Below are 24,035 nucleotides of genomic sequence, written 5' to 3'. Positions count from 1 at the left end.
ATCCTCTCCTATAGGAAAGATGCTGCGGGTTTTAGGACAGGGCCAAGATGCCCCATAATCACCCATAACGGCGAGAGTGTGAGACAAACGATGACAACATCAACATGCTCGCAGGTGCTTCTGATGAGGCCGGAAGGACCAGGGATTGGGGAGGAAAGGTCCAGGCTTCTGTGTAGCTTCACTTCATCCCAGGATAAAGCTGGCTTTGGGGTGAGGGGTGGGGAGTGCTGGCAGCAAGTTCAGGAGAAGGGCACGGTGAATGGAATCTGGCCTGCCTGAATGAAGTGGGAAGAAGGGAGCGGCGGTAGGGCTGATTTTGGGGTCCCTCTAAAAGCTCAGGGAGGAGCTGCTGTGGCTCAGATCTGATTTTGTAGAGAGAGAACACAGTGAGATTTCTTGAACTCCAGGTTCCAGGCTGGATGTGCATGGTGGAGGCAGTGGTCCTGGGCCCCATGCAGGAGTAGAGGGGCTTTGTGCAGGGCAAACAGCTCGCTATGGAAGAAGTCTTAAACAAACAAAACTTGCAAAACAAAAACAAAAAACCTTTTTCTTTTGTGCCTTAAGTATTTTCTAGTGGCCTCTGCTCTTCTAGTGGTGCCTTGTGTCTAGCCTGGACTACTTTAGTGCTCTGGCCTTGCCTGTCTCTCACCCCCATTTCCCTTTCTCTCTCTCTCTCTCTCTTTTTTATAATTTCTTTCCACTTTTGTTTTCTTACAAATTGAAACAGAGATGGCTGGTTAATTTTTAGCCTCCATTCAGCTACGCCCAATTTACTGCCGCCTTTGAAACCTAAACGGGCCGGCACTCTGTGATTAAGCAAGGCAGAAGTGTGTTTACATTGTGCCCAACCAACTTGTAATGAGAGGCTACCAAACCTGCGTGTGTGCGTGTGCGTGTGTGTGTGTGTGTGTGTGTGTGTGTGTGTGTGTGTGAATGTGAGAGAATGTGGCCTAACTTAAGCTCTGGAAAACTGAAAACCTGTCCTTCCTGTGACAGTGCCTCCGTGTCTTCCTTTGTATTCATTCATAAAAAAAGAAAGGCAGTTCATGCCACTGTGGTCACCCCCTTGCCTGTTGGGAAAGTTGGGAGGAAGTAGTGTGAGTGGATCCAGGCACACAGTTGGGGACATGTTTCCAGGAACACTGCCTTTCTTACAGAGAGCAAGTGTTGGGTATGTGTTGCTGTGAGAAGTGACATTCCAGGCCTCTCGTCTTGCACACCCTCGCTCTTTTTTAGAGATGGTTTCGGTGACCCGTTGGAGGCAGTGGGCACTTCTACTCTATGGATACTTCTAGGCCTGCATGTGGCCTTAAGTGACCCCTCATTTTAAAAGGCTGGTTTCTCGCTCTTCCCTCCCCCTGCAGTTTGGATTTTCTCTTACCTTTTTCATTCTGGGGAAAGAAACTGAGAGGAAAAGTTATCCCTCATTCTCTGTGTGTATAATAAGCCAGGTTTCGGAGGGTGAAAGCCTGTCAGTGTGGCGGACGGGTGTGTGTGTGTGTGTGTGTGTGTGTGTGTGTGTGCTTGGAGCAGGAGCCTGCCAGTGCTTCTTTCTTTCTTTCTTTCTTTCTGAAATATTTATTACATATACAGTGTTCTGCCTCCGTATACACTTGCACATCAGAAGAGATCTCATTATAGATGGCTGTGAGCCACCATGTGGTTGCTGGGAATTGAACTCAGGATCTCTGGAAGAGCAGACAGTGCTCTTAACCTCTGAGCCATCTCTCCAGGCCCTGCCAGTGTTTCTATCAGATACCTCCTTCACTCAAGTAGTCTGAATACCTTCTCGGAACCCAGGAACCGAGTGGAAAATATCAACACGCCTCTTTCTCCTAGACTGGCTGCTGTCTCTTCCTCCCCCCTCTCCCCTGCGATTTAGACCACCCCCCCCCCAGTTGCATTGTTTCCCTGGCCTCTGATTTATTTGCTTTTACTTACTTATTTTTGACCGGGTCCCACTATGCTGCCTAGCACTTAGTATGTAAAACAGGTTGGCCTTGAACTCATTAGAGATCTGTCTGTCTCTGCTGGAATTAAAGATGGGCCCAACCAGCCCTAGGACGCATTCTTGACTGCTGCCAGTGTGGGGCTGAGATGGTTGTATGTATAAGGGAGGAAACCATTTCCCAGCCAACCTCCTGGTTTCTGTACTGGTCTGGCAGGTAGAAGGAGCGAGGGAAGGCTCAAGGCTTCCTATGCCCAGCTAATGAGATCATTCACCCAGGAATATGAGTGAATTCATAGTACCCTGCATGTTGCCAAGGCCACTTCTGGCCAGGCTGAGGCCGAGCCTTAGGAAACACTGGGTACATAACTCAAGACGTGTTCTTTGTAATTCAGGCCCAGGCTTTAGACAGTAGCTGTGAATGTTCAGGATTTCTTGCTAGGGTGGCTAGAATTTCAGGGGACCTTTCTGGAGGAAACGGAGGTGTCCATAAGGCCAGGACCACTCACAGGGCCTCACTACTTGTTTCTCCCTGAGTCACTCTGGTGTGGTAGAAAACATCCCGTGACTGCTGCTTCTGTGACATTACCTTTCTTTCCAACGTACATCGGCCAAGCCACAGTATAAGAAACCAGGGCAGGGTTAGGGGATGGAGAGACGGCCTCGTGATTAGGAACACTCGTTCTTCCAGAGGACCTAGGTTCCGTTCATAGCACCCGCAGCACTTCACCCCGTCTTATCTATAGCTTCTGTTCTGATCCCTCCTTCTGACCTCTTCAGGCACATGGTGCACGAACATGTATGCAGGGGAGGCACTCATACACATAAAAATAAGCAAGTCTTTAAAAACAGAGGCTGAGTTGAAGAGCTAGGTGGGGCTGAGCCGGTGGTCCAGTTTTTAGGACCCTGCTTGAAATGGCTGGAGATAGAAAGATATAGGTTTACATCTAGGCACGACTGTCACCCAGGCCCTTGTGCCCCAGAAGATCTGAGAGATGACAAAGTGAGAAGGAATGGAGGCTATTTTATGGGCGACTCCTAGAAATTGGGTCGGAAGGCTGCCACAAATCCAGCGATCTGCTGTGAAGGCCTGTCACCAGTATCCTCTGCATTCGGCAGGGGAACTGGAGGCAGGCCTGAAACACCCGCGTGGACAGGAGGGTGGTGTGGCAAGGACAGCGGAAGTCGGGGTGGGAAGGCCCGCAGTGTGCAGACGTACAACCGTGCAGGCCTAGCAGCTGAAGGAGAGAGGATAGACAGCGTGGTTCAAACCTCGAACCTCGGTTTCAGTCCTAGCAAAAGAGACAAAGTTCAAAGCTATAAAACTGTTTTACTTGTTGGTAGGCACCCACCTCCTGCTTCTACCACAGAAGCCACAGTCCTTGTTTCAGGCTGGGCCCAAATCATACATGTCCCCATTGTCTGTTAGTACCGGGCATCTCAGCCTGTCCCCATAAACACTCTGTGTACATCTCTTAAAATGCTGTTGACACCTGGGAGATTTCAAAAAGTTAGCGAGGTTTGTTTGGGTTGGGTTTTTTTTGTTTGTTTGTTTTGTTGTTGTTTTGTTTTTGAGACAGGGTTTCACTGTTTATTTTTGGCTGTCCTGGGACTCAATATGGAAATCAGGTTGGCCTTGAACTCACAGAGTTCACAGGCCTGCCTCTGCCTCCCTAGGGCTGAGATGAAAGGCCTGCTCTATTGCTTGCAGCTCAGCAGACTTTTGTATCATGTGATACCTAGTTGACATACCCATTTTCCCTAATTATTAGCTTGCCTTTGTTTATAGCTCCATGTAAATCAGAGCCCACATCAGCTCTGTCCATGCATCGCTATGGTTGGTCCATCTCTAGCAGCTGTGGTCATTGTCATGTCCTCACTGTCTTCCTCCTCCTCTGGCTCTTCAGGCCTTTAGGACAGTTTTCATTGGGGGAACTGGCCTGTTCCTCCCATGCAGTTTCCCGTGGGACACAAGCCATGCTCTGTGGATCAGTGTGCCACCAGACCCTGGGGTAGGCGGGCTCAGCAGTCTTTGTCATAGGACATTAGCTAGTAACTCGGGCTTTGCCTAGCGTGAACTTTTCCTAGCGTGAACTTTTTCAAGCGTGAGACGTTCTTCTGGTTTGATTCTGTCCCATCCGGGAGTTGGGCTTAGCAATCCACGCTGGCTTTGAGGCCTGAGCAAGGACTCTTTGCCTGTGTCCTTCACGGGCAGCAGCTATTGCTTGTTCCTGCTTAATGCTAGTGATGACTTCTAAAACCGTCCTGGGCTCCCAACCCTTCTGGTGAGTCTGCTGTGCGTGGGAAAGACCACCCACCAAAGCACTGCTTCCTGTTGAGGTCCACCCTGGACATGGAGCCTTTGTCACCCACTTGTCTGTGTCTTAGGGCAGTGCCATCTGGTATCAGGGTCGGCAGAGACCAGCTAGATCTCTGGGTTATTTTGTGATGCAATATCTAGTCCCCTTGAGACTTTCCTGTAAGCAGTACCACCATTGCTTTAACGGCTGCGAGTCTTATTTCCTCTGGCTCAAGGTATGTGCCTCACGGGCTTGAGTCAACTCATGCCTGGGTCATCCATGGATGGCAGCTGCTACGGTGACCACTGTTACAATTTGCTGAGATCAGCACGCCTCTCTGCCTCCTTTACCTGTTGTCGCAGGATGGTCCAGGTGGAAGCAGGTTGATCTGACTGTGGCAGCTTCCACCTGAGCAGAGAGGCCCCTGTGCTCTCCTCTCTCCCTCTCTCCTCAGTGTCTCCAGCCTGGTCAGAGCCCTCGTGCGCTTACCATCTTCAGGTCCTTGTGGTTACCTAACACTCGGGACTCGGAGCAAAACAACAGAGCTCGGCTCCTGTCCACAGTTATTAGGAGCTATAACGTGGCAGCACAGAGGCACTAAACCAAGGGCATAGCCTGCGACGCATGCGTTATAGATCTTCTGCCTTTGACCCTCACAGGCCCTGGCTTGGGACAGACTGCTCTGACCCCTCTTCAGGCTTGCGCTTATTTGTGGAGCCCCTTGACCGCCCGCTCCTGTCCTCTTTGTCCACGTTACTGTCTGCCCAGCCAGCCAGGAACCCCATCGCTTGCACTTCACAGGGGTCTTGGTAGAATGCTCTCGATGCTGACCAAGCTGGGGCTGTAACACTCTGCAGACACCCAACCACGAGTGAGCCAAAATCAGCTGGATGGTCCAGTCCATAATTATGGGCACGGCGACCAGCTGTATGTACTCCGTTGTCGTGTCAGCGCCGAGGAAATGGGCCGTTCTACAGCAGGAGCGCTGGGGGCTAGCCACCAGAAGGACTTCCCGAGGAATTGTTTTACTTTTTGGCACTACCAAAAAGCATGGGAGAATGTCCTCCATGAAACGCACACTTAGCTGGATGGTCTTGGGACTCCCAGCTCTCTAGGAAGAAGGAAATCCTTTATGTGCCTTACTAGGCAAAGGCTGGGTGATGGCTTCTGGAAAATTCCATCCAGTATGCCCAGTAGGCATGAACCTGAAGTAATTCTTACTGGTGAGAGGCAAAGCCCCCAGGGCTTCCTTGGGGGGTCGGGTGGGGGTTGGGGGGGAGAAACGCTCAGTTCATGGTGGCTGGGAAGGGGAGCTCAGGGAGCTTATAGAGATGGGGTGCAGACAGGCAGGGGGGCCTGTGCCAGGTTCTCTCTCTGCTCCAGTGTCCTGTGGCAGCAAGTGTCCGTACTTTTTGCCTGGAGAAGGTAGCTGCCTCTTAGCTTTTTCTGCCCGTCCCCCCCTCCCCTCCCCAAGGAGCTGCCTTGCTTAGGTTATTTTATCCTTCACTGTCCGATTCAGACGTCTTTTCAAAGGCCCCAGCCGTGTCAGTGCAGGGCTTGCACAAAAGGCCTCTTTGATTTCTTGTTTGTTTTCATTTGCCAGCCGAGGGGGGAGGGGGCAGGAAAGAAAGAGCTTCTGGGTTTCAAAATTTTTCATTTGGGTTGTTTCATTCTCCCTGGAACTCCTGTCTGAGTTAGGGGCTTGGTGGCTGGGCCAAGGGTGCCCGAAGCCCCGTGAGGAGGCCTTGGGCTCAGGTCATTCATCCCGCAGTGCAAGGTCGATAGGCTCTAATTGGGGGGCGTAGGCCTGTGGATAGGAAGGTGCATGTTGAAGCTTGTGTTTGGAGTCATGAGAAGGTTCAAGTGCCTGACAGAAAATGACTTGCCCCTGTCCATTGTGTCCCCCAGAGGACTTGAGTGGTTGTAATTTTTTTGGGGGGGGGGGCTTGAGACAGGCTTTCTCTGTGTAGCCTTGGCCGTCCTGGACTCGCTTTATAGACCAGGCTGGCCTCGAACTCACAGAGATCTGCCTGCCTCTGCCTGGCATTAAAAGTGCACACCACCATGCCCGGCGTGGTTGTAAATCTCGACTTTGCTATTTTCTCTTTTTGATCCCAGATTTCACCACTTTCTTCTTGGTTCATTGGACTGAGAGTGGGGGCGGGGCGGAGTGGGGATCCTTTACAGTACAAACGTCTCAATTTTTTGGTTTTTAGATACAGACAGGGAGTTTACTGGCCCGTGGTAGAGAATGGGGGTGACGGTCTGCTCAGTGACTGGTTGTCCTTGTGGGAATGGCGTGGAGAGAGCAGGCGTGCCACTTGGATAGGGCTGAGGGCCGGATGGCAGGCAGTGCCCTCGTAGCGGAGAGTTGAAGCTGAAGGAAATGAATCGTCCCGGTCCACAGATGCAGACAAGGGACACCCAGGCCAGCCTCTGCCAAGTGTGTTTCTGAAACCCGTGTGGGTGTATACCCCCCCAGCGCAGCAGGAGGAATGGTGTTGCATACAGTCAGGGCTCTGGAAGGGACTAGTGGAGACTCAGGCTTGGGCAGGTGGTCACAGTCATCAGCAACAGGGACATGTGCCCACTGGGTGAGGGGGGGGGGGTTTGCTACACAGGGCCCCGCTTGGCAGACGGGAGGAGGAGGCTGGGGGGCTGAGAGATAGATAAATATAGCTGATGGCATTTCTGATGATAGGTTTTTCTTGGCACTGAGGGCACCGTGGAAAACAGCATGATAAACGCCCGGCCCTACAGGCCGCCGTCGCCATTTTAAGCGTGTTTTAAGCCGAAGGGCTGTTGGCATTAGAACAGGGTCCCAGAAGGCAGCGGGGCTGGGGTGGGGTAGTTTGGCTGGATCATGCTGTCCTCTTTTCTCTCTAAGGGTGTCTGGGTCTCTCTCGTTATCTCTGTAGATACTAACACCTGGTTTCCTGGCCCCTCTGGTGATTTGAAAAACACATATGGTTGGAGGCTGCCCTTTGTATACCTACCTGTTTCCCAGCCTATTGCCCGCCCTCACCAACTGCTGTGGCCGGGCAGCAGTATATATTTTCGATGTCTGAGTGATGACAAAGCATACCGCTGCCACCCTAGGGGGAGGCCTCCAGTTGTTGGTGTTTGGGGGTACCCAGTAACTTAAGGGTACTGCTACACTCAGCCCACCGGAAACTTTCTGTCCTCTATTGATGGAGGAAGGGGGTTGCACCCTCTTTTAGTTGCAGTTTTCCACTGAAGATCAGAGTGCTGTAGACACAGGTTTAAGAGTTCCACAGGATCCCGCCCCACTTTCTCCCAGCAACCTGTTTTAAATCCATGCTCCTGGCTTGGGTCTGTGTATGCTGCTCTGGCAACAGGGGGTAAGGAATCTCAGGGAGAGAGGCTGGACTAGGATTCAGGGATCTATGTGTGTGTGTGTGTGTGTGTGTGTGTGTGTGTGTGTGTGAGAGAGAGAGAGAGAGAGAGAGAGAGAGAGAGAGAGAGAGAGAGAGAGAGAGAGAGACTTCCCTGTTCCACACCTTGCAGGCACTAGAAAGACAGAGGTGTGTCTGTCTTTCTGTCAGCTGACTGAGCTGCAGAGGGATGACTTCCTCCTTTCAAAGGTGGACTGACAGAGGCAGGCAGGTGTCATTTTTTTTTTTTTTCCCACACTGTAGAGGAAGAAACTGGAAGAGGTGTCAAAGGACTTAGGTCACACTATGAATTTCTGGACAAGGAGGCTCCGGGTCACCTTGGCCTCTAAGCTCCTTGAACTGTACCATGATTACTGGGCCTTGGTGGAGTCTCAGAGGAGTAAGCCTCCTGAGTCCCCACGGGAGTCATTTCCAGCCCTGTAGTACCTGCTGCTGCCTAGAAGGGGACAGAGCCCCACTGGTAGCTCAGCTCAAGGGCTCTCCCAGCTGCTAAGCATATGGGGAGGGCACAGAGGGACCCCCCCCCCCAGTCCTGTCCTAACCTTGGCCACCTCTTCTCTCTCTGTCTCTCCACATCCTTTCTGGGAAATCTCTCTGCTCCTGATCTACAGAGACAGGAGGAGCTAGGGCTCAGGCTGTCAGGACTCTCCCTCCTGCAGCAGCCACGTATGTACAGCTCTTGTCACACTTCCTTGGAGCCTCAGGGGAGATCACTCACTGGGCAGTGGAGTGGGCAGGAGATCCAGATACAGGGCTAGGCAAACAGGATTTGGGCCCCACAAACAGGTCCTTGTCCTGCCACACCCTTTTCCTGGGAGTCTGCTGGGGGAGGGGGTCATAGTTTGAAATACAAAAATAAATGTAATTATCCCAATTAACCAGATGATGGCTGGAAAATTTTTACAACAGTCAACAATTGGTTAACCTCTTAGGATCCTTTGTGGTTCTCAACCTGTGGGTCACAACCCCCTTGGGGGCAGAATATCAGACATCCTGCATATCAGATATTTATGTCATGATTCATAACAGTAGCAAAATTATAGTAATGAAGTAGCAACAAAAAATAATTTTATGATGGGGACCACCATGACACGGGGAACCGTATGAAAGGGCCTTGGCGTTCGGAAGGTTGAGAGCCGCTGATTTGCATGGATGCTCGTGTCCTCGTCTTTTCTTCCTTACTCTGCTTTTGTGGTGCTGGGGCTGAAGCCTGGGACGTTGCCTGTGTTGGACACATGTTTCATGTGCTCTGCCACTGACCCATTCCTTGCCTGTCACTGCTTTCCTAACATCTGAAAAGGCTGGGGCTGTGTGTGTCCCTGCTAACATGCCAAGGTCTCGGGATACATGAGAGGCTGCCACCTGGCTCCAGAGTCCCCTCTGCTTTTGAAGCTGACCCAGGGCCCGACCTCTCGCGGCTTGTGTCATCTCCCCTCATGCTAGGCTTCCCAGACATGCCAGGTAACATTCTAGTCGGATCATTCTGTGCCATGGGGACAACCCTGGGCACCACCGGGTGTTTAGCAGCATCTCTGGCCTTGAACTCTGCCCCCACCGGCTGCTCCTCATGCCTCCCTCATCCAGGTGTGACACCAAAACTTGCCCAGGTATTTTCTAGTGTTTCTGCCCCCCCCCCTTCGGACAGGATCACCCCTAGCCAAAAGCCTTTGTCCTGGAAGAGATGGCGTTCACTAGAACACCACCCTGTACTTACCTCTTGCCTCGCGTACCTTTGCTCCATGGGGGCTGAACCCCTGAACCTTGGCTCTTCCCAGATGTCTGAACAGCAGGACCCTCAGGTTGAAGTGTCATGGGGGCACAGCACCAACCTGTGCTATAGTCTGATGGGAATGGCAAGTCTGCCTCTGGCTTAGTTCAGGGTGCCATCTTGTTTCTTGTGCATAGTCTCTCTGTGTGCTGGGTCCGCTGATCTGGGGATTGCCAGGCCTGAGCCGTGAGCCTTCCAGAACCATCTGAGACCCAGAGAGCACCAGCAAGCCATCCCACAGTGTGGAGTTCAGACCAGAATTACCATGGCAGGGTCTTGATGGGCTCTATTTAAATTGAGTATTTGATTTCCCTTATTATAGAGTAAAATACCCTCTGAAAATGTAAACAATGGAGAAGCGTAGAAGAAGCCTTCTCAGTCCACCACCTCATGCCTACAGGACAGATCCATGGCAGTGTGTGAGTGTGTGTGTGTGTGTGTGTGTATGTGTGTGTGTGTGTGTGTTAAAATTAATTCATATATCAAGTAACCTTTAGATACACAGATATCTGTTTTAAGAACAGATGGCATATTTAGACTGATTAAATTGGCTCTATTGATGCCACTGTGGCCTTAACTCTTCCCACTCCCTGCCTCAGTCCTTGTGTCCCCTTGTACAGAGCCTGTGCTCCTGACCCTTTCCAGGTCCTTCCTGGGAGAAAGGTGACCAGCAGAGCATGGGTTGGTGTTGGAGCGGCCCACATCCTGCTGTGTGTTGGGGGAGGGTAATTCCTAAACCAGTATAACCCCGATTACCATGTGAGGGCATTCGGGTTCCTGTACCTGTCTGAAAGCACCGAGGAAAGAGAGGAAGAGGCCAGTTCGGCTGTGTCTGGCTGGACCCAGACATCCACGTCTGGATTTTCAAGCCTTTTCTAGAGGGTGAGGACACTCTAGTCTAGGACAGCCCCTCCACCAACTGGCCCGACTTCTTAGAGGACCCTGCCTTAAAAGGGTCGGAAGTCACGGAGCTGTCGTCAGCCACTACTAGAGTTTATTCCGTCATACTGCTGTTTCGCACTTAGAGGAGAGGGTGTCGGGGTAGAAGCACTCTCAAGGCCAGGAGTGGGAAATGGGAGAATCAGAAACCAAAAAAAGACTTAGGAAGAAATCCAGAGAGGGATTCGTAGTTGGATCCGCCAGTCTAGGAAAGAAGGACCCCGTTGAGAGACTGAGAGACAGGCTTGGAGTATGTGACACCTGATGACTCTCCCGGACTGGGTGGAGCCTCAGGAAGAGATCAGGACTCCCCAGAGGCAGCTTGCAGGAGGCCGGCTGGCCCAGTGCAGCCCTTGGGGAGTGTGTCCTTATTATGCCTGCAGATTATATCCCCATTAGTGCATAATTATTATATAATGGGCATTATTGCATAATGGCAGTTATATAACAGGTGGCCCAGAATACAGACAGGGGGTATAATAAGTGTGTATCCTTTGGCTATAAATAGCCCGCCAGCCCCACACTGAATATGTGGCCACACCAGAGCCATATTATAAATACCCGCTCTGGGCTATAAATTTCTGAGCAGTGACGTCAGCGGCCATGGTACCTAGTTAGGGGGTGGTAGGAGGGACCTGATCCCCACTAGCCACATGACATCATTGTTTCCTTAGTAACAAGACCGCTCCCCAGGGGACCAAGTGAGGAGAGGCCTTTAAAGGGAGGCAGCAGATGGGTAGAATGCTTAGGTGGGGGTGAAGGCTGAGCCTGTGACTGACCAGGGTTCCCTGGGTGGGTGTTTAACCTATCTGGTGACAGGGCAGCAGACTCTGTCTTCTCTCATCTAGGGATTCCCTCAGTGTGGCCAGTAGGTCAGCAGTGAGGCCTTAGTCTCGTTTCAGAGAAAAGAGAGGAGCCGAGAGCTTTCTCCTATCTCTGTATCTCTCCGTGGTTTGGGGACCACTTGCAGAAGGGGAGTAGACTATGGACAGAGCCAAGCTCTGTGCCACTTCCCTAGATGAGGTTGGTATCAGCCCGAGAAACAGAAGGGACTCATGAGCCATCTGACATAGGCCTGAGAGCATCGTTGCGGCAGTGGGCAGATGGCCCTGGGGGAAGGGAAGGCAGGACAGTGTTCTTACTCCAGGAGACACTGTAAGGTGCCGTACAGGTGTAGGAGACACGGTTCCTTACTGAGTGACAAGGAGCCAGCCCCGTGTTCCTGCAGCCAGGAGGTTCTTGTTGTCGAGCGTGGGGATGCTGGTTACTGAAGTTAGTTTGGGGCAGTGTATGTGGCAAACTTGTGACCACTGCCAGAAGTTTCCTGGCTGTTGTGCCGCCCTGGGGAAACTCCTCTGTCCCTGGGAACCAGGTGACCTGAGCATCGAGTCTTAATAACAACTGAGTAGTTATTTTGCCCTTTAGGGACATCTAGTAATCATTGTAGATTTTTTTGAGACAGGGTCTCACAGTGTAGCTTTGGATGTCCCAGAACTTGCCTGTAGAGCAGGCTGGCCTTGAACTTACAGAGATCTGCCTGCCTCTGACTCTGGCTCTTCCTCGCAAGTGCTGGGATTAAAGATGTACACCACCACTCCCAGTTGGTAGACACTTTTAAAAACTTATTTATCGTTATTATTTTGTGTGATTGTAGCATGCAGCATGTGTGTGTATGCCGCCACATGTGTGTGGGTCTGTGGTTCTGGGGATCAACCGAGACCTGTCCCATAACTGCTAACTCATCTCGCCAGCCATGTGCGAGCCTTTGTTTGTCCCATGCTGGGTAAAGCCCTATGCACAGGACAGTCCCACAGGAACAAAGAATCAGTGACCACATGCTTCACCAGTTGGGAGACTGAGCGACACTGCCTTGGAAAGGGAGGCTTGTGCAGGCCTTGCTGAGTCTTCAGGCTTGTCCCTTGTCTCTGCTGGTGACAGACACCTGTCAAGGCAACTACGAATTTCTCAGAGTTGTTCTCAGAGCTTTGATTACTTGTAGGGGAGGGCCCTTCAGCCCCCCACTCCCCAGTATACAAAATCCAGTCTTAGGATGACTCATTTCTATAAAAGCCACTTTCCCCCACACCCTGTAACCAAGACTGGACAGTGCCCCTAAAAGAGATCTGAACTGATAGGAGAAGGGAGCCTAGTCCTGCTGTGGTACGTGAGGTTTACAGAAGCCTGGTTCTAAGCTATGTGATGTCATTTGTTAGTTGAAGTGGGACCACAAGTGCACAGCAAATACTTCTTCACCTGTGTCTAGTGTCTGTCACGCATACTACCTGCCTGCAGTTGACTTGGCGCCCTCTGCCTCTGACCACATGCATAGCATAGCCAATTGGATTGTGGTTTCCACTGGCCTTAGCTGGAACCCACAGATAATGGCCAGGATGCTGGTGGTATACTGGTCTAGTCCTCAGAGTCGGGGAGACCTGCTGGGTGGCAAACTGAGCCCTGCGTGTGCCAAACCTGACTTTTGAGTTTGCATCGGGGATGGAGACAGCTAATGAGCATTCATGGAGAGGCAGGGTGCAGGGTCTACGTACTGGGCCCTGCCTGCAGGGCCAAAGGGAGCTGTGCTGGCTTCAAACACAAAAGCTTCCTCGGGACAGTAATCCTCAGTATATTGCCAGCCAGAGAGATAAGGCCAAGAGAGCTGCCCCTGCCCCGAGGAGGGGCCAGATTCCTCTCACTTATTTGTGGTATTGTGGCTTATAAAGTAGGCCTTGCACACAGATCGCTGGGCATAGTTTCAAACACATGAATTTTTTTAAATTAAATAACACACACACACACACACACACACACACACACACACACACATTTGCGCCCTTCCTCCTTGCATGTGCACACGCACACCCGGTCTGTCCAAGCCATGCGCTGCCCAGAAGTGTTTGTAGCCATGTGGGACAGTAACTGAGGGCGATGGCACCAAAGCCACCAGCTAATATTAGATTTTATAACTCAGAGATTCATTAATATAATTACTCACATGCCAGCCCGACTTGGCAAGGACTCTTGAATTGTATTCCTCTCCAACAGAGTGCTCTGGCTTCAGGGATGCCCTGGTGAGCCTGAGCCTGTTTCTGTGGAGGCAGAAGGCACGTCTCACCTTCCTTAGTACACTTTCCCTAGGTGAAGCCAGGTGCTCCCATGGCGGCCAAGCCTGACTTTCTGTGTCTTGCCAGGAGACAGGCACCTCTTGAGAGTCTATGGCAAATGCGGTGGTCCACTGGGAGAGACCCAGCTCTGCAATTTGGACTGGCGCTTGGGTGGGTTATCTTTCTCCCATGTGACTCTTAGCAAATAATGGTATGGGTTTCTCTCACTAAGCTTCCATTTTGGAGCTGAGACTGTGTTTTTGTTTGTTTGTTTTTTAATTCTCTGCCTCCACAGGTAGGTTTGTTTTGTTTTGTTTTTTGTTTTTTAACAGCTCACACGCCCATTTTGAATACTGCCTCACCTTCAGATGGGGACCACTGACAGCCTGTTCCTGAGACAGCAACAGGGGCATAAAACTCAGGGGGAAATCTGAGGACAAGGGGAGTGAGGGCAGGGAGAACAAGTGGGTGCAGTGCCTTGAAAGTAGGTACCACAGGGGGGAATCCTGTCAGAACCTTGTGGGCACTAAAAGCAGACCGCTGTGGAGAGGGAAGCTACGGGTTTAGGACTTGAAAGGGAGCTGGTCTCTCAAGATACATTTCTTTTCTGTTTATATGAATGAGGCGTCAGAAAAACGGAGGGAAACAGCCCTCTTCTCGTCCCCTTCTTCTTTACTGTCACTGTGTTCCAGGCACCATGGCTCAGCATGTACCCTGGCCCCAGAGCAGCGGGCTCTGTCACCGCAAAACGTTATTTTTGCAGATAGATCCTTTCTAGCCATAGAATAGACATAGTTTCCGGTCTCCATTTTCTCTAGACTCAGCCCCTGGGACCTCCCCTGACAGTCTCACACCCACGCTGGTCTAGCCTGGTACCCTGTGGTTTGGATTTGCAAGGACTAGCCCTGGGTCTAGCTGAATGCTTGCCTTCTGTTCAGTGGCTCCTCCCGGGCCTCCCAACCCCTGCTGAGAAGCACTGTCTTTCAGACTCCTGAGAACTCATCTTCCTGCGCCCTTTCTTCTGAGAACCCCTTTAAGCTGGGACCTCCTTGGTCAAAGATGGCTGCTGTCCCCTAGCTAGGACATGTGTTCCCGGCTCTGAAGGCTGAATTTAGTTATTAATGATGAGTTATGGAAGGAATGTGAGCCGAGAGAGAGGCTTGTTCCTCACACACTCGGCACACACATACACAGTCACTTTTCCACGCCAACCTCACAGTTGACTGTTGCCTCTGCTGCCCCGTCACTTGAACGGACCTTAAGGCTCCCCATTTTGGCTTGAAGAATCTCTAGGGACATTTCTTCCCTTTCACCTGGTCCTGAACTGCCTTCTGCAGGCCCGTGTGCCCATCCTTGACTTTAGAGACCCAGTTTTCCTTGCAATGTACCGCCTGTTCACTGGAAGGGCGGCAGGGGACCCCCGGATGCCGGGCGTGGCCGTAACGCTGCTATAGTGTGACTGTAACTTAAGAGTATTTCTTTCTCTCCAGCTGCTTTTTGTCATTTGGGATGGAGTTTCTCAGAGGACAGAAAGAAGTTCAATAGGCTCAGGCAAGCCTGGCTAACTCTGCAGGCCCAAGGATTTGCCTGTGTTCTGTCATTCCTGAAGATGCCACATGCTTGTGGTTTCTCATCTATGGACATATGCTATCCATCCAGCTATCATCTTGTCTGTCTGTCTGTCTATCTATATCTAGCTATTAGCTATCTTTTCTATTTCTTAAAATGTAAAAACAATCCATTACTTATTTCATTTTACATGTATTAGTGTTCTACCTGTCTGCAAGTGTGTGTACCATGTATGTTGTGCTTGGTACCCACAGAGGACAGATGTCATGTGGGTGCTGGGACCTGAACCTGGATCCTCTGTAAGAACAACCAGGGCTCTGAATCTAGAAACATCTCTCCAGCCTCCTTTTTTTTTTTTTTTTTTAACTTTTTTTTTGAGTGGGGAGGATCTCACTCTGTAGCCCAGGCTGACTTTGAACTTGTGACAGTTCTCTGGCCTCAGCTTCCGGGGTGCTAGGACTGTAGATGTATGGTTATTTTAAAAAGTAATTTTCTAAGCCAGGCAGTGGTGGTGCATACCTTTAATCCCAGAGGCAGAAGGGTCTCAGTGAGTTCAGGGCCAGCCTGGTCTACAGGATGAGAGTTCAGGGCCATCCCTGGTCTACAGGGTGAGAGATCAGGGCCAGCCTGGTCTACAGGGTGAGTTCCAAGACAGCCAGCTGCATAGTGCGACCCTATTTCAAATAAACAAACAAAAAGTGAAAAGCGAAATGTACATACTTACAGTATATGTAAGGTAAGCATAAAGTTTAGAAGAGGAAAAGATACTCGTTCCACGTCTCTGTTTAACAGCTAATCTTTTATTGTATTTTTCTAGAGCTATTCATATATATTTAAATTTTTATCTAAAATCATTTTGGACGACGCTTTCACCTGGGGTGTTTCATTTGTTTTTGTCTGGAGTCAGGGTCTCACTACATTGCCTCATCCTTGCAAGGCTCCAGGACTTCACTTAACTGGTGAGGTGTGGGGAGGCCCGGACAGACACACAGAAAAGCTGGGGCGGGGGTGGGTGAGGGGAGGACTGTGCTCTCCGATGGAAAAACCGCAGCCGCACACCCCCAGCTCAACGCGTTCCTTATAGCCACTGAACTGAGAGGTGGATTGGCTGCATACAGCTGAACCAGGCCATGGGGTTAGTATATATGGCTGAACAAGCAGGGCTCTGCAGGGGAGCAGTCTTCAGGCTGTCCGGATTCGGGTGTGTGTGTGTGTGTGTGTGTGTGTGTGTGTGTGTGTGTGTGTGTGAAAGCTACAGGTTTGCATCTGAGGCGGGCTTTGCCTTCTTTTTATCCTTACTTGGGGAAGTCATTGAGGTCCGTGACATGGCCGTGCCTGTGTCAGCAATGCATTTCACTCCAGACTTCATTCACGATATGTGGCCTGGAACTCACTGTGTAGACCAGGCTGGCCTCGAACTCACAGAGATCCCAGGCCTCTGCCTCCTGGGTGCTGAGGTTAAAGGTGTGTGCTGCTGTGGCCAGCTCGCATTTCACATCACTGTTTCAGATGGTTTAGCACCTCTTGTTATTAGTTGTATTGCCCCCGAGTCTCACCATTTCCAGTGACATCTGTTCTCTTTTTCTCTTGGGGATGAGAAATTTCCTTTTCATGTAAGTGTTGTAGGTACACTCATTAAAAATTAAAAACATGGCCGGGCGGTGGTGGCGCGTGCCTTTACTCACCAGCAACTCAGGAGGCAGAGCCAAGTGGAACTCTGAGTTTGAGGCCAGCCTGGTCGTCCACAGAGTAAGTTCCAGGACAGCCAGAGCTACACAGAGAAATCCTGTCTTGAAAAACAAAAGCAAAGATAAAGAAGTAAATAAAAACATGAGGGGCTGGAGAAATGGCTTACCAGTTAAGAGTACCAGCTGCCCCTTCCGGAGGACCTTGGTTCAATTCCCAGCACTGACATGGTTGCTCACAAGCATTTGTGACTCCAGTCCGAGGGGGATCTGTCATTCTTTTCAGGCACTCACGTGGTCCACTGACATCTATACACATTAATAAAACTTCAAAAAATTCTACTATAAAGCTAAATTAATAATACTACAAATTAAGGGTGACCTCTAACCCTCTGGCCTTCGCCTCCCAAGTGTAGGGATTGTGAGTGTGTGCTGCCGTGTGCAGCTTGCTTAATATATATACATATATATTTTTTGTTTGTTTGTTTTTGTTTTTGTTTCTCGAGACAGGGTCTCTCTATGTAGCCTTGGTTGTCCTGGACTCACTTTGTAGACCAGGCTGGCTTCGAACTCACAGTGATCCGCCTGCCTCTGCCTCCTGAGCGCTGGGATCAAAGGTGTGCGTCACCACTCGTGGCTTATATTTTTAACTCAGAAATAAAAAAATTTAAAAGCTTGGGGCGGTGGTGGCACACACCTTTAATCCCAGCACTTGGAAGGCAGAGGCAGGTGGATCTCTGTGAGTTCGAGGCTAGCTTGGTCTACAGAGTGAGTTCTAGGACAAAGCAGAGCTGTTACACAGAGAAACCTTGTCTTGAAAAAACAAAACCAAAACAAAACAAAACAAATTTGAAAGCATGCAGATGTATAGAGCACATCTACAGTCCCAGCACTTGGGAGGCTGTGGCATGAAAATTTTTGAGTCCAAGGCCAGCCTGATTGATTTTAATGTCTCAAGACCTTTGCTTACTAAAAAGAAAAAGTAAAACACATGCTTTTTAGGGCTGGTGACGTGGTTGAGTTGGTAGATTATTTGCCTAGCATGTGTAAACCCCTGAGTTCTATCCCCAACACCACGTAAAAACCAGGCATAGTGACACTCAGAAGAGGAGGCAGGACCGTGGCGTACCTGACAAGCCCCAGGCCAGCCTGAACTACGTAAGATCCTGTTTTAAATAAAACACGAATGGATGACAGAACGTACAAGGTGCTGACGAGATGACGCGGTGGGTAAAAGTGCCTACTGTGCAAACCCAGATCCCATGGTGACAGGGCCCAACGCTAAAGGGAGGGAACTTCTAAAAGTTGTAGTCTGACCTCCATGCAATAGCTGTATCAGAGGTTAAAAAAAAAAAATTTTTTTTTAAATAGTAAATGTTAGGTATAGTTTCAAAAAGCATGAAATTTCATAATGTACAAATTGATATACCTGCATCCCATTTGTAAATTCAGCCAGGATCGCATCGTGGTCATAGCTGTTTTCCGACCTTTCTGGGACTGGACTTCTAATTAGGTCGTGTAGACTTCTGCCGACTTTTCTTCTACCTCGGTACTAACGCTGATGCCAGTAATCTCACACTAAAAACACCAGCCCAGTTTATCTCGCTACATTCTGGCTGTTTCCCCACGTGAGCTCCAGCAGAAGGATGCCACTACCATCACCCGTCCCTCGGGTGTCGCCTCAGGATGTGCTTCATGAGCCTGCCCTCACATCCTCTCACAGGTGTGTTGCACCCCTTTTATTCTCTGCGTCTGCCCTCGCTTCTGCCAGAAGACAGGCTCCATCACCCTCTGCAACTGTAACCTCCATATCAGCCCATCCTCTCATATTCTCCAGCTGTGCTTTTGCAGGAGGCTGTGGTACCCTCTTCTAGGCCTCCGTCTGTAACAGCATCCCTCTCTGGCCAGTCCCAGCTTCTGGTCCAGGGACCGAGGCGTGGTTCTCTTCACTGCCTGGTGGTGAGCAGCTGCCAGCTACAGAGTCTCAGACGACAACACACTCGGGTGCCACTGCTGACGTACACACAGCACATGCTCTAGGTCTCCTGAGGAAATTTGTGCTGACTCCTGAGGTTGGGCGGGCCGTCTCTGCTTTCCCTGGTACAACCCATGTGGCTCAGAGGTGAAGATAGGAGGAGAGAGACCTTTCCTCTGGACTTCAGATGGCCTTTGTGTTCTCTTCCCCGCAACCCCTGAAATGGGTCTTGTTTTGTATCCATGGTTGGACTAGAACTCAGTATGGCCTGAAACAGGTCATCCTCCTGCTCCTGCTAGGCTCACAAAATCTGCCTGAGGGGCAGGACTGTACACACATGACACCATAGCCAACTTGGACTTAGGACTTTTGACTTTACCCACAGACACCTTCACTCTCCACACTCAGGATGATGTTCCCCAGGGTCATACAGTCTAGGATTCGCAGCCCCTCTGTGTCTCCATGTCTGGCTGTCTCTCCTTCTGTCCATCTGTCTGCGTGTGTATGTGTGCGTGCGTGCGTGCCTCTAAACCACCGCCCCCTCCCCAAGTGATGTTCCACCTCATCTGGTTCAGGCCCAGGAGGATAGGAGGCCCCAGAGGTCTGGCAGGAAGTTTGTGACGTACACCAATGGAAGGGGCTGCTTGTGTGGGACAGAACGAGGGAGCAGATGCCCTCTTCCGTCCCCTCAGCACAGGAGCACTTTGCCATTCATGCCTCGAGAACCTGTGCCATGGTGGTCAGATCAGTGTGTATCTGAAGCTTGGTCTGTTCTTTTTCCAAGTATTCAGTACACGGTAACTTGCGGGTGTCTGCTTTCATGTATGTCGCGGGTAGGTGTTTGTGTGCAGTGTGTCTGTGTGTGAGGTAGGTGTGTGTGTGTGTGTGTGTGTGTGTGTGTGTGTGTGTGTGAATGTCAGGGAAATCATACCCTGACACATTTCTCAGGTTAGGGGGTTTAAATTCTTGTTAATCTGTGACAACTTGGAAGCCCAGAGAGAGTGTAGTGACTTGTGTCATTAGCGGTGAGTAGGGACGCAGCTGGCAGGTCCCCCGCCTGGGTTCAGCTCCCTGCCTGGTGTCCTATGGCCGCAGCTTCTGAGTCAGGGATGTGTGTTTGCTAAGAAGTGTCAAGCTCTTCCCACCAGCTCAGCTCCCTTTTGGGGCTCTTTGTGAACCTGCCTCGTTATTAATCTACCTGTTAGTAAAAGAGATTACAATTGCCGTAATTACAGGGCGCTACGTCTCCAAGTCAGGACTAGGGCTGAGTGAGTGGTGCAGGGTGGGGGTGGCAGAGCCAGCCCCACAGGAAGCTGCTATTAAAAATCTTGTGTTTGGAGTGGTGCAGGGCCAGCAGCCCTTGTGTGAGGCTGAGACCTAGCCATGGCTAGTCAGGCCTGGGACAGGGGAGCCACGGAACCTGTGCACTTCGTGACTGAGGGCCCAGGCAGCAGGCGAGACTCGCACATGGCAGACGCCTCTGAACAGCACAGCTCCTGCAGATTCCATGCTGTAGGCTGCCTCCATGCTGGAGGGGCCTCTCAGACATAGACACTGCCCCTCTGAGGTATTCCTTGTGTATGAAGTCTGGGTGGGGGATTCTGATGGGCCCCTTAGCAGCCACTGTCACTTATCTGAATGGAAACACAGAAGGGGCTGTTCTGTGCTTAGCCTGGGTTTCAGAGCTGTGTGAGTGAGGTGCTTCAGAGGTAAAGGATGTGGGGCCATCTTGATAGTGCAGGCCTTTTGGGTAGCAGCTTTTCTGCCCTCCTGGGGTGCTTGGCTGTGTCTAGAAACACTGTTCTGTGGGGAGATGCTACTGGTACCCAACAGATGGAGGCCACGCTGTACAGGAGAACCCCACAGCAGATGTTCTCTGGCCTTGGTGTCTGGAGTTGTCAAAGCTGAGGAACCCTAAGCAGAGCAGAAGAGTGTCAAGGGCGGGTCGAGCTGATGAATACCTTGGGAGTCTCCTTGCGGGAGGCTGGAGATGCTCCCACACTTCCACGTGTGGGGCTATGGAGTTGGGAAAACAGCAGTGGCAGCTACACCAAGGTGACAACTCCCTGGGTTGACTCCATGGCTGTGTCATGGGCCCCCAGGCTATGGACTAATCCTTTTTCTGTCACACTCTTCCCTCCTGCAGGGCAAAAGCTAGACCTAAGGTTGAGGAGTCTGTCCCTCTCGACATCTGGGTGGTAGTTTCTGTTTTTGAAACAGGGGGTAGCTTAGGCCAGTCTTGAGTTTGCAACCCCCCTTCTTCAGGCTTACTTCAGTGCTGACGCTACAGGCTTGTGTCCGCATACCTGGCCAGAGTACCCTTACCACCCACTGGGTGCTTCCTTTGAGGGAAGTGAGGCTTATAGAGCCTTCTGAGCAAGAAGGGCTGGCCCCTTCCACTGCCCATCCTGAAAGGACAAGGCTATGGCCATGCTTGGCCTCTCCCTCCTGTGTCTTCTGATAACTGGGCTGAGCCCTGCGCAGCCGCTGTGGTGGAGGCTGGCCACTGATCCAACATGCTGCTTCCGGAATGGACCCTGAGGCTCCCCTTGTACAACACTCTGCCCTGATCAACGTGGTACCCCATGGGCACCATTCCCCCCATTGTTACTTTGTTTCTACCTTTGACCGTCCCCTGCTGCATGCCTCCTGGGAGAGGATGCGGAACCCGTGGTTGAGGAGGCGTCAGTGTTGGGGGGGGCAGCCTATGATGAAGTGGGTGTAAGCATCTGGCCCTATATTTTAGGGTGTGTGCATTGCTTGCCTGCCATGTGGTGGGGGGGGGGCTTCTGTGCCCTCCCCACCTTTGGACTGCTGTATCTCATGTTTTCTGCAGACAAAGCGCTAGATTTTCAGCTGTTGTGAATGCTGTATTTCACAGCGAGTCCCTAATAGTGGAGTTGCTTTGCATTCCCCCACCTCTTTTTTTTCCCCCCCTTGACAGCTCCAACCTTATAATTTTACCTTCTTTTACCTCACATGTGCTCCTTTTCATCCCCTTCCTCTTCCTGGGGCTTTTGCTGCTCATCACTGGGGACCCCCTTTAGGAGGGATCACTCCTGACAAGAGAGGAGTGGCTCCCTGTCAAACATTGGGAGCTGATATTTTGTTTGGCGAAATGTCTGTAAATAGGCTGCGAGGTGGTGGTTCCACACGGGCCCCTGTGCACACAGGATCTTTCTTTTTTTTGTCTGTGGGTGTCTCCACACATGTGTCAGGGGCAGAGAAAGGGAGGGGTGAGGAAGGGAGGAAAGCAGAGCGTTTAATTTTGGGGGGGCAGGAGATGTAATCTGGGGGTGTACGTTAACCACAGTCCTTTATCAGGAAAGGGCTCTGGGCCGGCTGTTTGCAAGCGCCTAGATGGGACAGCAGGGCTGCCCTTGCTAGGACCTGACTAGCAACACCCAAGCGTCCTGATTCTCAAAAGTCTTGAAGGTCAGCGTTGAAGACAGTTCCTCCTACCCAGTCCTGAGTGGCTGGGCCTAAGAGTGTGGGACTCCACTTCTCCCTGTGCTGGGCCTCTAGAACCTCTATTGCCTTCTGTGCGCCCCCCACCCCCAAGCCTCAGGCAGCTTACTTTTCCTGGGGTTAGCTTACAGCGTTCTCTATGGAACCCCGGCCGATTTGATTTTATAAGCTCGGCCACATCCGTTTTCCCCGCCATTAGCTTTCCAGACCGCGGAATGCTCCGCCTGGAAGCTGTTCCACAGCCGACACCCTCCCTGAATCCATTTTGAGTAGCTCTTCTCTGGCCCCATTAGAAAATGTCGGCTCCAACTACACTGCGCTCACGAACAAAGGTGCAGAACGATTTTGGCTGCTTTGTCCAGGAAATAAATTCCTCTCTGGTGCCAGAAGCCATTGAGTGGTGCCATGTGCTAAGCCACAGAACCCAGCACTGTGGGGGCAAGGTTACTGCACGGGACGGGTAGTGTGGAAGCTGGGAAGCGTGGCCCATGGGAAGAGACCGTTGTGTGTCTTGTGTTGGCTGGCTGGTCCCCAGGTTTGGGGAAGGCTGAGCCCCATCTCTATTAAGCCTGTGGTAAGCTAAGGAACCAGGCACTACATTTTGCCTGAAAGCTGCGTGGGCCTTGTTTGAGGCCTGTGTACAAGATGACCTGCTAGCCAGCAGCAGCTCCCGGGCCTGTCACCATGCAGCCTGCCCCTGGCAATTGAGCATTCCCGGTATCTGATTACCACTAGTTACATCTCACTGGTACATCCACCCCCACGAGTGAGCTCCCTGGCCACCCGGCTTCCCTTTCTCTCTGGTTCCATGTCCTGTAAAGGTCCTACCACCTAGGCTAGCATATAAAGAGTGCCTCCCCTCTGACCCCGGACTATCATCTTCTGAATTCTGCTTCTTACTTCCAGATCGGTGTTTTATCGCACTGCAATTCACATTATAAAATGCACTGCCCATGGATGGTCTCAGGCGTACCGTGATTTGTCCGACTCAGGAAATTTTGACTTTGCAGTGGTTGGAAGGCATACTCACATAGCCGGTCCTTACCACTATTACATGCACTTATTTTGAGGGAGAGGGGCACACGTGCACTACGGCACCCATGTAGGTCCCATGGGTCAACCTTAGGTCATCAAGCTTGGCAGCAGGCACCCTTAGCTTCTGAGCCACCCTTCCAACCTGCATACAGGAAACTCTGTTTTTCACTGTTAGTGCGATATTCAAAAAGTTACACCAAGTATTCAGTGCTTTCTTATAAAATAGGCTTTATGTCAGAGGACTTACCCCACTGCTGGCTCATGCAGTTGTCCTGAGTGCTTGTTTTTTGTTTTTAGTTAGACAGGGTTTCACGTAGCCTAGGCTGACCTTGAACTCCTGATCCTCTTGCCTCACTTCCCTAGCCGACCCCCATTCCTGGCACAAGCACACAGAAAGCAAAGCAATGTCTGGCACATTAAATACACTCTCAACTAATATTTTCAATTTATGATGTCTGTCAGCAGACCAACCCATTGTAAGCTGAGAAGCAACTGTGCTGTATCTTAAAAAAAAACTTTTATTAGCTTAGGTGGTGGTGGCCCACACCTTTGATCACAGTGCTCCGGAGGCAAAGGCAGGCAGATCTCTGTGAGTTCGAGGCCAGCCTGGTTTACAGAGTGAGTTCCAGGACAGCCAGGGTTACACAGAGAAACTTTTGTCTTGAAAAAACAAAACAACCCTATTATTGTTATGATGATGATGATGTGTGTGAGAGAGTGCATGGTGTGTGTGTGTGTGTGTGTGTGTCAGAGGACAACTTTGTGGAGTTGGTTTTGCCCTTCCACCCTTATGTGGGTTCCAGAGATCAAACTCAACTCTTTCCGGCTTAT

The 24,035-nt window shown here is 50.9% G+C and overlaps 1 protein-coding gene across 10 annotated transcripts in view; it reads left to right on the top strand.

The window, feature by feature from the left end:
• Nucleotides 1–24,035, top strand: part of Nfix (nuclear factor I X) — a 93,864-nt gene that overhangs the window by 29,882 nt on the left and 39,947 nt on the right. The gene's annotated exons all lie outside the window — the stretch shown is intronic.

The sequence above is a fragment of the Acomys russatus genome, chromosome 26 (assembly GCF_903995435.1).
Source record: "Acomys russatus chromosome 26, mAcoRus1.1, whole genome shotgun sequence".
NCBI lineage: Eukaryota > Metazoa > Chordata > Mammalia > Rodentia > Muridae > Acomys > Acomys russatus.
The sequence above is the reverse complement of the archived record's forward strand: the minus strand, read 5'-3'. Positions and strand labels throughout refer to the sequence as shown.